The sequence below is a fragment of the Melopsittacus undulatus genome, chromosome 2, assembly GCF_012275295.1.
Source record: "Melopsittacus undulatus isolate bMelUnd1 chromosome 2, bMelUnd1.mat.Z, whole genome shotgun sequence".
Classification (NCBI taxonomy): Eukaryota; Metazoa; Chordata; class Aves; order Psittaciformes; family Psittaculidae; genus Melopsittacus; species Melopsittacus undulatus.
In genome coordinates this window covers 88,461,168-88,474,802 of record NC_047528.1, presented here as the reverse complement: position 1 = coordinate 88,474,802, position 13,635 = coordinate 88,461,168, and the positions used below count along the sequence as shown (strand labels likewise).

The following is a 13,635-nucleotide window of genomic DNA, read 5'->3' as shown; positions in this document are numbered from 1 at the left end:
GCCCTTGGACCAGATAAAAAAGCACCAGGCTAGGTGATGTCCAGCCAATACTTATGCAGCCACATAACACAACACGTGCTGGACTCATTTCACCTGACACTCATGATGCTCACACTGAGCTGGGCTCCCTGCATTAGCAGCGGGCAACATGCCTTGCTAGAAGACCAAGCCTTGCTCAGGCTTTTGAGGTTGAAAATACATCACTAAGAGAGGGATTAAATATATGCTGCTAAGAGGGGTTAAATCAAAGTAGTGTTTATCTGACATTTCCTCAGATTCAGTTACATGTATGACTGTGATCTGCTTTCCTTGTACAGAAAAACTCCCACTAAGTTAACTGGTATTTTTTCCTTAAGTAGATGTACAAGATACAGCTCTTAGATTACAGGAAAAAGTATGCACTTTCAGTGTAAGTCAAGAGTGTTTGGTTCAGCTTTAAGTGCCTTGCAATAAGAAGAGAACTAAAATTCACCTCAAGGCAACAAATGCATTTTCAAGAGAAAGTATAGATTTGTAGTTACAGCAAAAAGTGTATTGTGTCATTGTGTTGTGTGAGGTTTTGGTCTTTGCTGGGCAGCATGACCTGTTTCCCAACATCATGTGATTTTTGCATTGGAAGACTCTTCTGTAAAGAAGTACAATTAATTTTCTAGTGGAAAAGATACAAATCTGTTTTTCCTTAATTCTGCAAGATAAAATAGCATTATGTGGTATTTCTTTCCATTTGTTTATTTAAATTTCATAACCCTTTGAAAGATACGTATGTGTAAAGCATATGCACACACTTGTGTGCTGCTGGCAGCAGGTAGTTTCATTAAAGTTTTTATTAAAAAGAAATGTACAAGGCATCAGGAAAACCCAAATTAAATTACACTTGGATTTAATATGATTTAGAATCCATCTCCACCACAGTGACAGTTAAGCACTTAGGAGTCTAAAGTGCATGAAGGGAATTTAAGCTGCTTTCTACACCTCCCAAGTGATGCCTAAGTTTTCTGCTTAGATTTTGCTTAGCTGCCTGACATGTTTTCAGCTTAGCACTTGGAGATGGAGATCTAGGGGTGTCATCTCTGGCTGAAATGATCTGGCATCCCTAAAGCAGGAATTCCAGTGTCCCAGTCTCATAAGCAACTCTGTCTATTAGACTTCCTCAGTTCACTCCTAATGGCCAACAGTAGAGCTGAGAGAAGAGAGAAAATAATCAAGCTATACCGGAGACATTCGGAAGGGAACTGTTTACACAAACTCAACAACTTTTGAAAAGCTGTCCCCTTAAAGCATTCACAGTTAGGCACTCCAAATCAGCAGTCCCTTCTGAAATAACTGCTATATACATATTTTTAGCTTGTGCTTCTTTATTTCTAGTCATATTTCTTCTAACATACTGGAAGTATTTGTAATTACGGTGATAGGACTTTTTTAATGCTTATGGAATTCAAAAATGACCAAATGAAAGCTGACTATGCTTTCTGAAAGGGTGGAAAAAAATGTTTTATGCATCAATAAATTTCAGCTCTAACAGTAAATAATTTTCAGGTAACTGTTAGAAAGCTGTGTTCATAGGGCAGGTTCCTGTTCATTTGTCAATATCAACAGCACAATCCTACTGAGGACACAACAAAACAGAGAATACTGTAGTAATGATTATAAAGGCAATGTTGAACATTTAGTAAGATAAGTGGATATTCAGTTAGGTTGGATTTAAAGTATTAACCTCTTCAGGATATGAATTCTGCCTTTATCTTTTGTATCACATGCATGTTAATGCATTGCATCAGCATGTGGTTTTGATTAAGACCTCAGACTAATTAGAGCTTAAATTTAGGATAGGATGTGTTAACACTAGAATATAAGTGTTGTTGTTATGTCATGCTTTCACTTAGATAATCAATGCTGTATATCTGCACTTGCCAGAGCACACCTGAATTTTCAAGTACAGATGAGACCCAGTTCAGGGTCAGCTTCAAGTCTCCTTGACCTGCCAGTGGCTGGTGCAGTTCCTGCTGTACAAACCTGCAAACAGTTCCTTGCTTCTGCTCACTTCAGAAGTTAATCAGGGCTTCACTGCAGCTGATGGGAAGTGAAGAGGAGCTGCCTTTGGACCAAGGAACAGAACTCAGACACAGCTCAGTATTGAAAACTAACATGGAAATGTCCTCTGGTGATTTCAAACTAATGGTTTGAGAAAACAGAATGAGATTTGGGGCGGGAGGGGCTATGGCAGGTACAAAAGGGATGATACATCTAAAAAAACTAAGAGATTCTTTAGTTAGAGAGAAAATCTGCTTCTTCTACTTATATTCATGTTTTCAGAAAAATTGACAAATGATGATCATCATAAGAATCTTTTCAGCAGACCCTGCAGACCTATTTGGGTGACTTGAAATAGCTGCTTTCCTGATGCTCTTAACATACATTTCATCTGTGTTAATGTTAAGTGGTTTTTGCTCAACAGAAAAGGCTAATAGACCTTTATTTGAAATCTTGCTTCATGCACATGGCAAACACTGCTTCTGTGGAAGAGTTCATTTTAAGCCTGGGGATGATAATGGATAAATACCAGGACAGTTGGTCTCAATTTCACTCCAGACATAATGGTCAGCACTTCACAGAGCTCCCTTAGCATCTGAGAAAGGGAGAATGCAATTTGCCAGTAAGGTGTCGGAACACAGCTGGGCAAGAAAAGTGGAAATTAATTTCTTGGCAAATTTTACAGGTGTTACCTTTTGGAATTTTTCTTTTTTTTTTCCACACTGTTTCTGTATTCATCACTTTCATTCCCAAACTTCACATGTATTTTCTCTTTTTCTTCTTTATCTGTCTCATGCTAAAATACCCTGTGAATGCACCATCCTTTCAAGTTTTAGTTTTCATCATTTGATTGTCATATGCATAACATTCTCACTGAGCACTATCAGCACGTAAACACTGTGAAGCAGAACTACCAGTATATTAGAAAAATGCAGGTAATTTATACTTGGCTGTAGTTAAAATTCAGGTAGAGCAGAGACAACATGCCAGGCAAGCTTAACTGTCTTCACATTAGTGATACAATCTGAAAACCCTTCTGACTTAAGATAGTATGTCATGTTCTGTTTCTGCAGTCAAACTGTGATAAGCTATTTCTATTAGATAATTTCCTTGACAGAATTATTTCTTATTTAGAAACAGACTTGTGAGGTATGGTTAAAGTTCATACAGACAAAAAACCCACAATTATCTGTGTATTACAGTGTGGAAAATTAAGACAAACAGGAGACTCAGCGCCAGGCCCCTTAGAGGAATGCCAGTTGCCTTTATCCTGTCACAATTCTGAGCTACACAAGGGACTGAAATCACCTGTGATGTTCTTCAGGAAGCCACAGAGGCTGCTGTTATTTACAGCAGCCTACTCTAAACCTCCACCAGCATAGGAAACCAGCCAAAGATTTTGTGATTGGTCAAACCTGTATGGGCTGAGCAGCAGTAGATAAGGCTCATCAGAACTGCTGGCAAGATGCTGTGTGGAGATAGAAGAAAAAACAGCATATGCACTTGATCTAAGGGCGGAATCTCTGCCTGGTACTAGAACTTATGTAAAACTGGAAACCAATAGTGAGTTCTGTAATGACAGAAAAAAAACAGCAATTAAGGATTTTACATCATTTCAAGTAAACCCAGAATATAAATATTTAGACATTACTTGTGTGTACTTTCCTAAAGCAGGTCAAGTTATGATGTTCTGAATGCTACATACCACAGGTGAAAGATGAGAACATTCAGAACCTAAATAACTAATAAACCAATTTTACTAGTCTTCCACAACTGCCCTGGGTACTGTTTGCTTTACTGTGATGATGCAGAGAGCACTTATAACCACTGTCTTTTCATGTTATTGTCTAACAGTGGTCTCCTCGAACTCTCTATTCTGGAGCCAAATAAAACAGACTTTCAGAGGTAATGAACACATACAATCTTGGACAAAAAGATCTTAGAGTTGCAGGTACTCCCCATTGTGAAAAGTAAGCCCAGTTACTTAGTGGCACCAATAAGGTGTTTGAAAGATAACTTTAGATACCGGTATTTTAAAATGTTGCTCCAATTACCTTTCCACCCCTGCTCATTATCACCTGTAAAAGCCTCACCAAGTTGGATTTCTCTGGCAAGAGAATGAAGTTGCAGCAGCCTTGGCACTCACTCCCGTCACACCCTGAGAACGAGCAAGATTCCAAACGAAACCCAATATATTTCAACACTTATTGTGAAAACCAGGCTAAACTAGTACTCCTTTTGATATGTTCTGACGTGCTTCTTTATGATGCACACAACACAATGATATTGACAGCTTTATATTGGTTCGAAATCAAATAACCTCGGTGATATCCTGCTCCTTTCTTAAAGGACTTCCACCAATCCAGTCCTTGACAGGGCACCCGATTTACCGCATATGGAGCATCACCCCTGCAGCTGAGAGCGCTCCCCCACTTTTACCACTGTTCCTCACTCGGACCCGGGATGGAATCGTTATTTATTAACACAGTTATGTAGGGGTTTCCTGTACTACTGAGAATTCCCGTTATTGATTCCTCGCGGTGCCACCTTCGCGTCCCTTCCACACAGACTCCCCCCGTTCCCCTGTGCGCACCCGGAGCTCCGCTTGCACCCCCCACTCCCAGTCCAGCGAGACAGCAGCGCTGGCCGGGACAGGCCCCGCACCTCCCTGCCGCTGCGGCAGCCGGACGGAGGAGGACACCCCTCTCCTTGAGGTCAGCCGGCTGGGAAGCGAACCATGGTTCCGGTGAGCGGCCGTGCGCCAGCGAAGCGGCTCTCGCTCCTCATGGAGGGAGCGGGGGCAGGCGGATGGAGAGTGGGCTTTCACAGACTGGGAGCGCTGTTTCGGCACTCCCCTCCCCGGGCCTTGCGCTCGTTGCGCACCCTCCAGCGGGGAACACCGGCCCCGAGCCTCACACGCGCTCGCCGCCAACGGTGACCGGAGGAGAGGGCCCTCTGTGAGGGGCTCCTCGAGTGGAAGCCGCGGCGCCTCCTGGCGGCCGCCCAGCAGTGGGGGGCGCTAGGGGCGGCTCCGCTGCATCTCATTTCTCCGCGGCGCGGCCAGAGGGGCCGGCTGCGGTCCTGCCGCGCTGGCCGGGGGTGGAGCAGGTCTGGCCCGTGCGGCAGAAACTGCAGAAGCAGCTGCTGCTGCCCGCGCTATCTGACCCGACCTCCCGCCTCTTCTTCTCCTCCGCCCCACAGCTTCTGCCCCCAGCGGCCCGGGAGGAACTGAACCATCGCTGCACAGGAAGTAGCGGCTGCGGGGAGCAGCGGCGGCGACAGCTGGGGCTGCCGCACTCAATGAGCGAGGCTCCCGCAGCCGCCCGCCCTGCTCGCCCCTTCCCCGCCTCCCGAGGGCAGCGGCGCCGAGCCAGCCCGCCGCCGCCGCCGGGGGGGCACCGCGGGCAGCAGCAGGCGGAGGCGGGCAAGGCCGTCCGCCCTGGGGCTGGAGGCTGAGGCGGGCAGAGGCAGCTCTGGCTCTTCCCGAGGAGGCGGCGGCGAGGACTGCAGGTTGGTGCCGCTCGGCCGGGGAGGCGCGGGTGCCGGGCTGCGGGCGGAAGGAGGGCGGCGGACCCTGCCCGTGCCGTGCCGGCCCCTCCGTGGCTGGGGCAGCGCCCCCCGCCTCGGTGCTCCCCTTTGTTGGCAGCGGTGGCAGCTCCGCCGGGCATCCCCCTGAGAAGGCCCCAGAGCACCGCCCCCCGCTGCGGCGGCACTGGAGGCTCCGTGCCGGGCCCGGCTCGGTTCGGTCCGTTGGCCGCGGTGCTGGTGCCACCGGCACTACAGCCCTTTGTAGTGCTGTAGGACTACAGGCCCGGCGGCGGGTACCCCGGGTGAGGGGGGGACGACTTGGCGGCGGTGCTGGTACGGGCACAATGGTCCTGCCGGCGCGGCCGGGCCCCGGCTGGAATGCAGCCTGCACGGACGGGGGGAGATGGACATCCTCCGCGGGTTGCGGAGGGACGGAGGCGCTGGCTGACGGCTCGCCGCTGGGAGGATGGCAGCTGGGCTCTGCGCTGAGCCTGAGGGGAGGGTGGGAGGGAGGACAGGAGGAAAGTGGGAGAGTAGTTTGAAACAAAAAAGAAACAACAAAAAAATAATAGACGGAAAGCCCGTTCCCGAAGGGCCGGGCTGTACCCGGGTGCGCGGCTTGTGAGCGCAAAATGGAGAAGAGCAATCCGTATTGATCTGAGAGCAGCAACCAAGTATGATGCTGTTGTGAATGGATTCTGTTCAGATGATGCTGGTGGGTTTAATAAGCTGCTAACCTAACGTGTAGGCATCTATATCGATGAACACGTTGATTATCCCCTTATGTTAAACAGACTGTTTTGTGTTGAGATTGTTACTTTTTTGATGACACACGTGTGTTTTTTGCTCTTTGAATCTTCATCTGCCCTCCTCGATCAGGGAGAGAGCAGTGAGAAACAAGAAAGGAAAGCAGCAGAGTTTGCAGTAATTTTGCAGCTCCTCTTTCAAAGCAATAATAATCTCATTAACTCATCATGTCATCAAACTTGTTAATTTCAAGTCCAAAATAAACATCGTGGCCTTTCCCCCACTCTCCTGCTCAAAGGGAGGGAGGCTGGAGTCCAGTAATGCATGGTTGCCATTAGTGAATTACTGATATGTACAAGCATGTTTGGGAGTGGTGAACTTTCCACTTGTCTTGGCAGTGTTTCTTTCGTGGTGATGGTGTTCACTCAAGGCGCTTTGCTTGAACTGCTGCTCCTCTGGGTGAAAGTTCAACATCATCACAGATAGGGACATTCATTTATTTTTTTCCCCATGCAAACCCAGATGGGTCCCATTCATTTTCCTATCAAGACCACAGCTGTATATGAGGTGATTAAGTTACATGGAGTTTTTTTTCTGTTGTAACCTGCAGTGAACTTACTTTGCTGTGATGCGTGTTGGACTGTTAGAGTTCCTTGTTCTAGTCCTTGGAGTCTAAATGTAAATGTTATCATCTTTTCCCTTAAGTTTCAGAGCAGCCTTGGCTTTTGGGTCCCTTCTGTGTGCTCTGGTCTTGTTCCCCTTCACATCTGTTGTTACTGAATCTTCTCAATTTAAATTATGTGCATTACATGTCAGTATCTTTTCTTCAGCCTTTTTAAGGGAAGCCTTATCTACTCCAAGAAAGTCTCATTATCTCTTTCTCTCTTAATTCCCACCTTCACCTCTGCACCCTTACGCACACACTTAATTGGAGAAAGCTGGGTAGAGAACAGTTGGTCTCCAAATATAGCTTGAATTCAACAAGCACAGGAAAAACACCTGACCAGCTTGTCCCTGTTGAGCATGATTAAAATGGCTTATCAAAACTTTGTGCTGCAGTTCAACAACACATGGCAGAGAGCTCAGGCGAGGGTGTGTGCGTTGTACCTGACAAGGACTGAAATCAGAATGGGCTTGAGTTGAGGTAATGCTGAACAGAAGTAAGGATGCTGTTTCTTCTTTCCTGTGTGATTTCTTTTATCGCTGCAGAGATGCATTAACAAACAGGACAAATTCCACTTACAGGGAACTCTGTCCCAGCACCAAGTGTATGTTCTTTTCCCAGTCAGAGCCAAAGGTTTCTGCTCTGTGTTAATCTTCTTACAAAATGAAACTATTGCATAGCCCTGTGCTAGCTTCTTGGGCTATTTTTTTCCCCTGCCTCTGTTTTCAGAAAGATGCATTGTTTTCAAATCCTAAATGGTGTTTTGTTTACTTAGAAAACTATTATGGAATAATTGGATTTGGGGCTTACATTTTGTGGGTGACTGGTGTGAATAAAGTGTTGCTGCTTAATGTAATAAGTTCACCTATACTAAATTTATGATAGCCATAAATTGTGGTAGGCTGCTTGTAGGCTTTCTGCAAATACAAAAACCCACAAGAATGTTTGCATTCATAGAATCACAGAACGGTTTGGATTGGAGGGATCTTAAAAATCATCTAATTCCACCTCCCTGCCGTGGGCAGGTGCACCTTCCACTAGACCAGGTTGCTCAAAGCGCCATCCAATTTGGCCTTGAAGACTTCCAGGGATGGGGCAGCAACAGCTTCTCTGTGCAACCTGTGCCAGTGCCTCAATCCTCACAGTAAAGAATTTCTTCCTTATATCTAACCTAAATCTACCCTCCTGTCAGCTTGAAGCCATTCCCTCTTGTTCTGTCCCTACATGCCCTTGTAAAAAGTCCCTCTCTGGATTTCTTGTAGTCCCCTTTTAGGTACTGGAAGCTGCTGTTAAGATCTCCCTGGAGCCTTCTTTTCTCCAGGCTGAACAAACCCAGCTCTGTCAGCCTGTCTCCATAGCAGAGGTGCTCCAGCCCTCTGAGCATCTTTGAGGTGTTCTCTGGACTTGCTCCAACAGATCCATGTCCCTCTTGTGTTGGGAGTCCCAGAGCTGAATGCAGTACTGCAGGTGTGGTCTTACAAAAGCGGAGTAGAGGGCCAGAATCACATCCTTTGATCTGCTGGTCACACTTCTTTTGATGCAGCCCAGCATCAGTCTTGCTCCTCTACCTTATGAGAACATAATTATTGATAGGAGTGGCCAAGGTACTGACAAAGAAATGTAGCTGTCATATGTAAAGGCTAAAAATGTTCTGTTCTTTCAGTGTTCTTTATTTTTAGTTTTAATACTGAGTGTTGGTGCATGTGTGTTACTCTGTTTGTAGTAAGCGCCCAAACAAAGAACAGGTGACTAGGTAATCGCTATCTTGAGTATTGTGAGATAAAGAACAAAAGAAATAACAAAAAGCAAAGTGAAGCCAGAAAGTACCTGTATCTCAGACTGTTCCATGACGTTCTGGTGATCAGCCACTAATAATAAAGATTGTCTGTCTGTCTGTGCTTGTGTTTCAGGCTAATACCAGGGAACTTCTGCTTGTGGGTAGCTCTTCATAAGGAATTGACAGTGTCTTTGTAAGCAAAGCTGAAAGGAAGCAAATAGAGAGGCATTAGAAGTAATTATCCAAAGTTTTTGTTTACCTGTGATACTAACCAACATAAAATGAAAAAACAAAAAAGCACTAATCCCAAGGCCTCTGCTGTGTGCTTGGTGAAAATACTCTTAACTGTGTTAAATGTGTTACATGAAAATCAGTTTGCCATCTGATGCATGATCATGTCAGGATTCCAGGAGTGAGTTACCACCTAAACTGGGGACCAATTATCACTAGGACACAGGGTCTTACAGGTATAACCAATGTATTCTAGGGAGTGTTTAATTTGCTGGAGCACCAAACTACTAATCTCTGCTTCTTGTTTTATTTTATTGCAGGAGTTCAAATTTAGAATGGTTAAAAAGGAAGCAAACCCTTGCTTGCTTTTTTTCTTTTTTCGTTTTTTTTTTATTGATGCTGCTAAAATCAGTGGATGCTTACTATTTATGTGTAAAATTTCCTTGTGCCTCTGAGCTTTGACACATTTAGGAGGGTGCAAGACACGATGGTGATGAGAAGCTGGGCATTTAGAGCTATTACACACATGTCATAGCAAAAATGAAATAAATGCTTGTCTCTTTTGTAGAGACCAGTCTAGGAGGGTTACTTTTGGATCTGGTCCTTCACAACAGCATCTCCTTCTGCTGTGTCTTTATCTGTGGCTGCCTAACCTTCCATGGAACAGACAGCCCAATTATGCAGTTTAGTAGATGGGACATCCATCTTGGGAAGCAGGAGGCTTGGGTTCTTGTCCTCTGACAAATGGGTATTCAGTGTTGTAAAAAGGAACCAAGTACCATAGCAGCTTTTCTTTTGTCTGTAAACCCATGCAAAACCCAGTTTTAGGAGGAAAGTGTGGTGACTGACTGTCCCAGGGTATCCTTCTGCTTTACAAGGAAGTCCTGGGTGGAGGTTATGATACCTGCCAGAGAAAAGGCAAGGAAAGCTGTATAGAAACTGTGCACAGATCAAACTATGAGAGTATGCTGCCTGTGAGGCTAATGTTCAAAGGAGTCAATCAGTCTTGCCTTTCTGCTTCATGCTGGTGTTTTATGAGGGTGTCAATGTAGTCTTGGCACGTTGAACTTTCCCCTAAAGTTGCTGATCTCTGTGAGACATAAACTGAGGAAAAGCTGGGATCTATGGTACATCTTCTTGCTGTGTGCTATTGGCCAAATAACCTAGGTGCTCGTGTTGCTTTTTTGTGCCCCCCCACTCCCTTTGCTTATTCTCAGGCATGCAACATCCTTCATGTATTTTGTAGGGGGAGCAGGAAGAAAATTTTGGGCTGCCACTTCCTCTGGGATTTGGGGAACTTGGGACCTAGTATTTGTGAGGCGTGGTACTGCTATGCTGCACTTTTTTTGTGCACCCATTTCTGCTAGTTTCTTGTTGGAGACCTAGGGTGAAATAAAGAGAATAAACTTTCTGTCATGTCTTGGATGGGGAATAAAAGCTGGTGTACTGACTAGTCCTAGTGCTGTTGTTTATCTTGCAGTAGTATCAGTAATGTGGTGTTTGCTCTCCAAACAAAAGATGTGGTTTGTGTCCCAAAGAGTTTAAAGAGCCTTTGAAGCTTTGTGTAGGGGAAATGTTAGTTCTCTCAGCCAGATCCATCTTCACTCAGGGCACATCCTTGTTGCCTAATTGTGGCTACTGCTGTAGTTTGAGACTGCTCAGAAAAATAGAAAATGCTTATTCTTGGAGTAGATGTTGAGCTATTTATGTTTTCTGAGAATGAAAAGGCATATAGATTCCTTATACATTTGGAGTGAAGCGGTAGAAGTTTTCCTTTCAGAAGAGGTAGATCCGAGTGTATAGCAGAACTTTTAGAATCCAGCACCTCCTGTGTAGTTGTATATTCATGGGGAAAAAGTAAAAGCAAACCTAATTAAAATCTTTACAATGTTTCTGCATCAGTGTTAAGAGCTCTTTAATAGTCGGGCATAAACAGTATGACATTGGCCTCTTTCTGTGTGTAGCACCTCTTCTCCATGCAGACAGACTTTCTCATTTGCTGTAACAGAAATGGGATTTCAGTGAAATTTTTAGTTGCTTTTTTCCCCCCTGTTGCTGTTCTTGTGTGTTAGCATTACTTAGGTAATTACAGTGTGCTCTTTGGGAGCCCTGACAGCCTAAACTGAGTTCTTTGTCAAAAAGGCAATGTTTCCCGTAATTAAGAGAGACTAGAAACAACACCTGAATCTGTTAATTATATAGTCAAAGTTGATGGCAATTCAGGATATATTAACAGGCAAAATAAAATACATTTCTGAATAAAGTGTTGCCCAGAGCAAATGAGCTACTGGGAGGCTTTTTTTGTGAGGAAAAATAATCTATTGGTGCTGAAGCTGTCACACATGCACGGTTGTGCAGAATTCATGTGAGATCTTTCCAAATTCTATGGTACTCAGAATAATAGCCACTGTTTCTTCTTCAGAGCTCTTCAGAGATGTTAAATCATCCTTGTGGCAACCCTATGAAGTGAGTATTGTAATGTTTTATGGATGGCAAGACAATCGGCATTGTTTCCAGCTGTACTGTGAAAGCTGGATTTTCAAAGTACCTGCAGTGTGGCCTGCTGCTAGAACTTGTGGCTGTGTGAGTAAGCGGTGGGTGAGCATGGCTTTCCACCTCTTCTGCTAGCTGTGGTTTGCTGATGAAAACATTTGGCAGATGCAGTGGTTGTCATTGTGTGAGTACATCAGGCTGGACCCTATGCATCCTCATAAAGGATGAACTTAGCTTTTCTGAATTATTCTGCCCATGTTACAGGCATATCTCTTCTTGGAGAAGAGATATGCAGAGCTATTGGCTGTGCTGGTGTCTTTAAAGTCTGTCCACATGCAAAAGTTGGGTTGCTTACACTCACTGAAGAGCACAAGTTTTTTAATTTCTGGGATGAGATCCTAGTTGAACTCTTCCAGCTGAGCTCTTGCCAGGCTGGCCTTGCTCAGGGTTACAAGCTGCCTTGAGATTGGGCTCCTAACTCCCTTTGATCTGACAAATCTGCAGACCCGGCTGTTTCCTTCAGTATGTGAACATCATCACTATCTGCAAGCTGAAGGAGGTCTGGATAACCAGGATGTAAGTTCCTGTTAGGGTCAGACCAGCATCACAGCTTTTCTGAGAAGCCCGTCTTGGGTTTCTGAGATACGTCTCTTCTCCTCCACCAGCTCTGCTGGCTGCCCTTCCAGGAGTTATAAATGCCATAGCAGATGGCTTGGGGAGGCAGTGTCTGTAATTACTGTTGCAAGACTTGCCTAAGCTTGACTTTGTACAAAGAAAGCTTTTTTTCCCCTTAAAGATTTGAAGTTGTCGGTACTTCAAATGCAGATTTGGTCTTTTCAGGAGAATGTGATGGTGGAAATGTGTGCATTATGTACTGGTTCAAAATCAACCTTTCTTTCCCTTTAACATAATTCATATGGTGGTTTAGTGTTACCAGTTTTTCAGTCTTCTCCTGCTAGACTGCTAAAGTAAAGGCTGGACTGGTTATGGACCCAAATGTTGAGAACGGCTGAGTTGTGAAAGGGCTGAAACCAAAGGAAAAGGAAGGTTTTCATTTCTTGAGGTCAGAGAAGATTCCATGACCCAAACCACCTGCTGAGCAGTGGGTTTCTGGTGGTCACAGCAGAGAGAGACACCTTCAAACAGCTTCCTGGGGTTGCGCAGAGGGTTGGAGCCCTTCTCTTCCCAAGCAGTATGAGTCTGCCGTCTGTATTTCAAGGTCTTATTTTTTTTCTAAATTAACTTTTCTTGTAAAATACCTTTAGTTAAAATTACAAGCAGCTGTGGGAATTTGGCCCAGATTCCAGATCCTTACTGATTACTGGCACCCCCCATTTTCAGTGAAATATTCCCATAATTTGGATCATAGGATTGAGTTGGTTCTTTGTATTTTGTGTTTTGAAGTTTTCATCTTGTCTTTTGTTTTACTGGCCAACTCGTGGCAGTGGGATAGTGCCATGCCTTTCAGCAGCTTCTGTTCATAACTGACTCTTCTGAAACTTGTAAATGTATTTCATGTTGAGTTTATGTGTGGTGTCACTCCTACCTGTGGAGAAGACAGCTACTTGAATACAAACCTAGCACTGTGACAAGGATAGTTGTATGCCCTCTCTTAAGAATTGAGACGGACTAATCTGAAATAGCATGTACTTTAAGTAGTGCAGTTTGCTTTTTGTCCTTTCAAGGTGTGCTGGTTTTGATGGTGGAAACGAACCTGGCTAGCTTAACTCTCCAGTAGTGTTTTTTTCCCAACATCTTTCTGTGATGGTATGAGACCTATCACTGCCAAATGCTGCTGGAGTCCTTTCAGACTTTCCTGTCCAAATACTCACCAGAAAACACTCAACAAGCCCCCTCCCTCTGCCTGTGCTTAAAGGACTGACTTTGCATTCATTTCCTAACATTACGGCAGTGTGTCTTAAGCTGAACTCTAAAGATAGCTGTGTTCCTTGTACCTTGAGAAGTGCCTTGGCTGCAAATTGCTAGATGCTGGGAGGTTAGGCACAGTCCGCTTGGCCTGGTTCTCTGTTCTTCCCTGGCCATTGTCTCCTTGATGCTGCCAGGGACATGTAGGGAGATGGGGGTGGACCTTGGTTCTGACCTCGTACAGATATGCTTGCTTGCAGCCTGGTTCCTGCTCAGCTCTGAAAAGGCATTCAGTGTT

At 44.8% G+C, this 13,635-nt stretch overlaps 1 protein-coding gene across 2 annotated transcripts in view; it reads left to right on the top strand.

The window, feature by feature from the left end:
- Positions 1–5,177: 5,177 nt before the first annotated feature.
- The window catches only part of AGPAT3 (1-acylglycerol-3-phosphate O-acyltransferase 3), a 96,947-nt gene continuing 88,489 nt past the window's right edge, over positions 5,178–13,635 (top strand). For both annotated transcript variants that reach the window (XM_034073918.1, XM_034073910.1), the window contains exon 1: positions 5,178–5,541. The gene's annotated coding sequence lies outside the window, so the exon portion shown is untranslated. The remainder of the gene's footprint in view (positions 5,542–13,635) is intronic.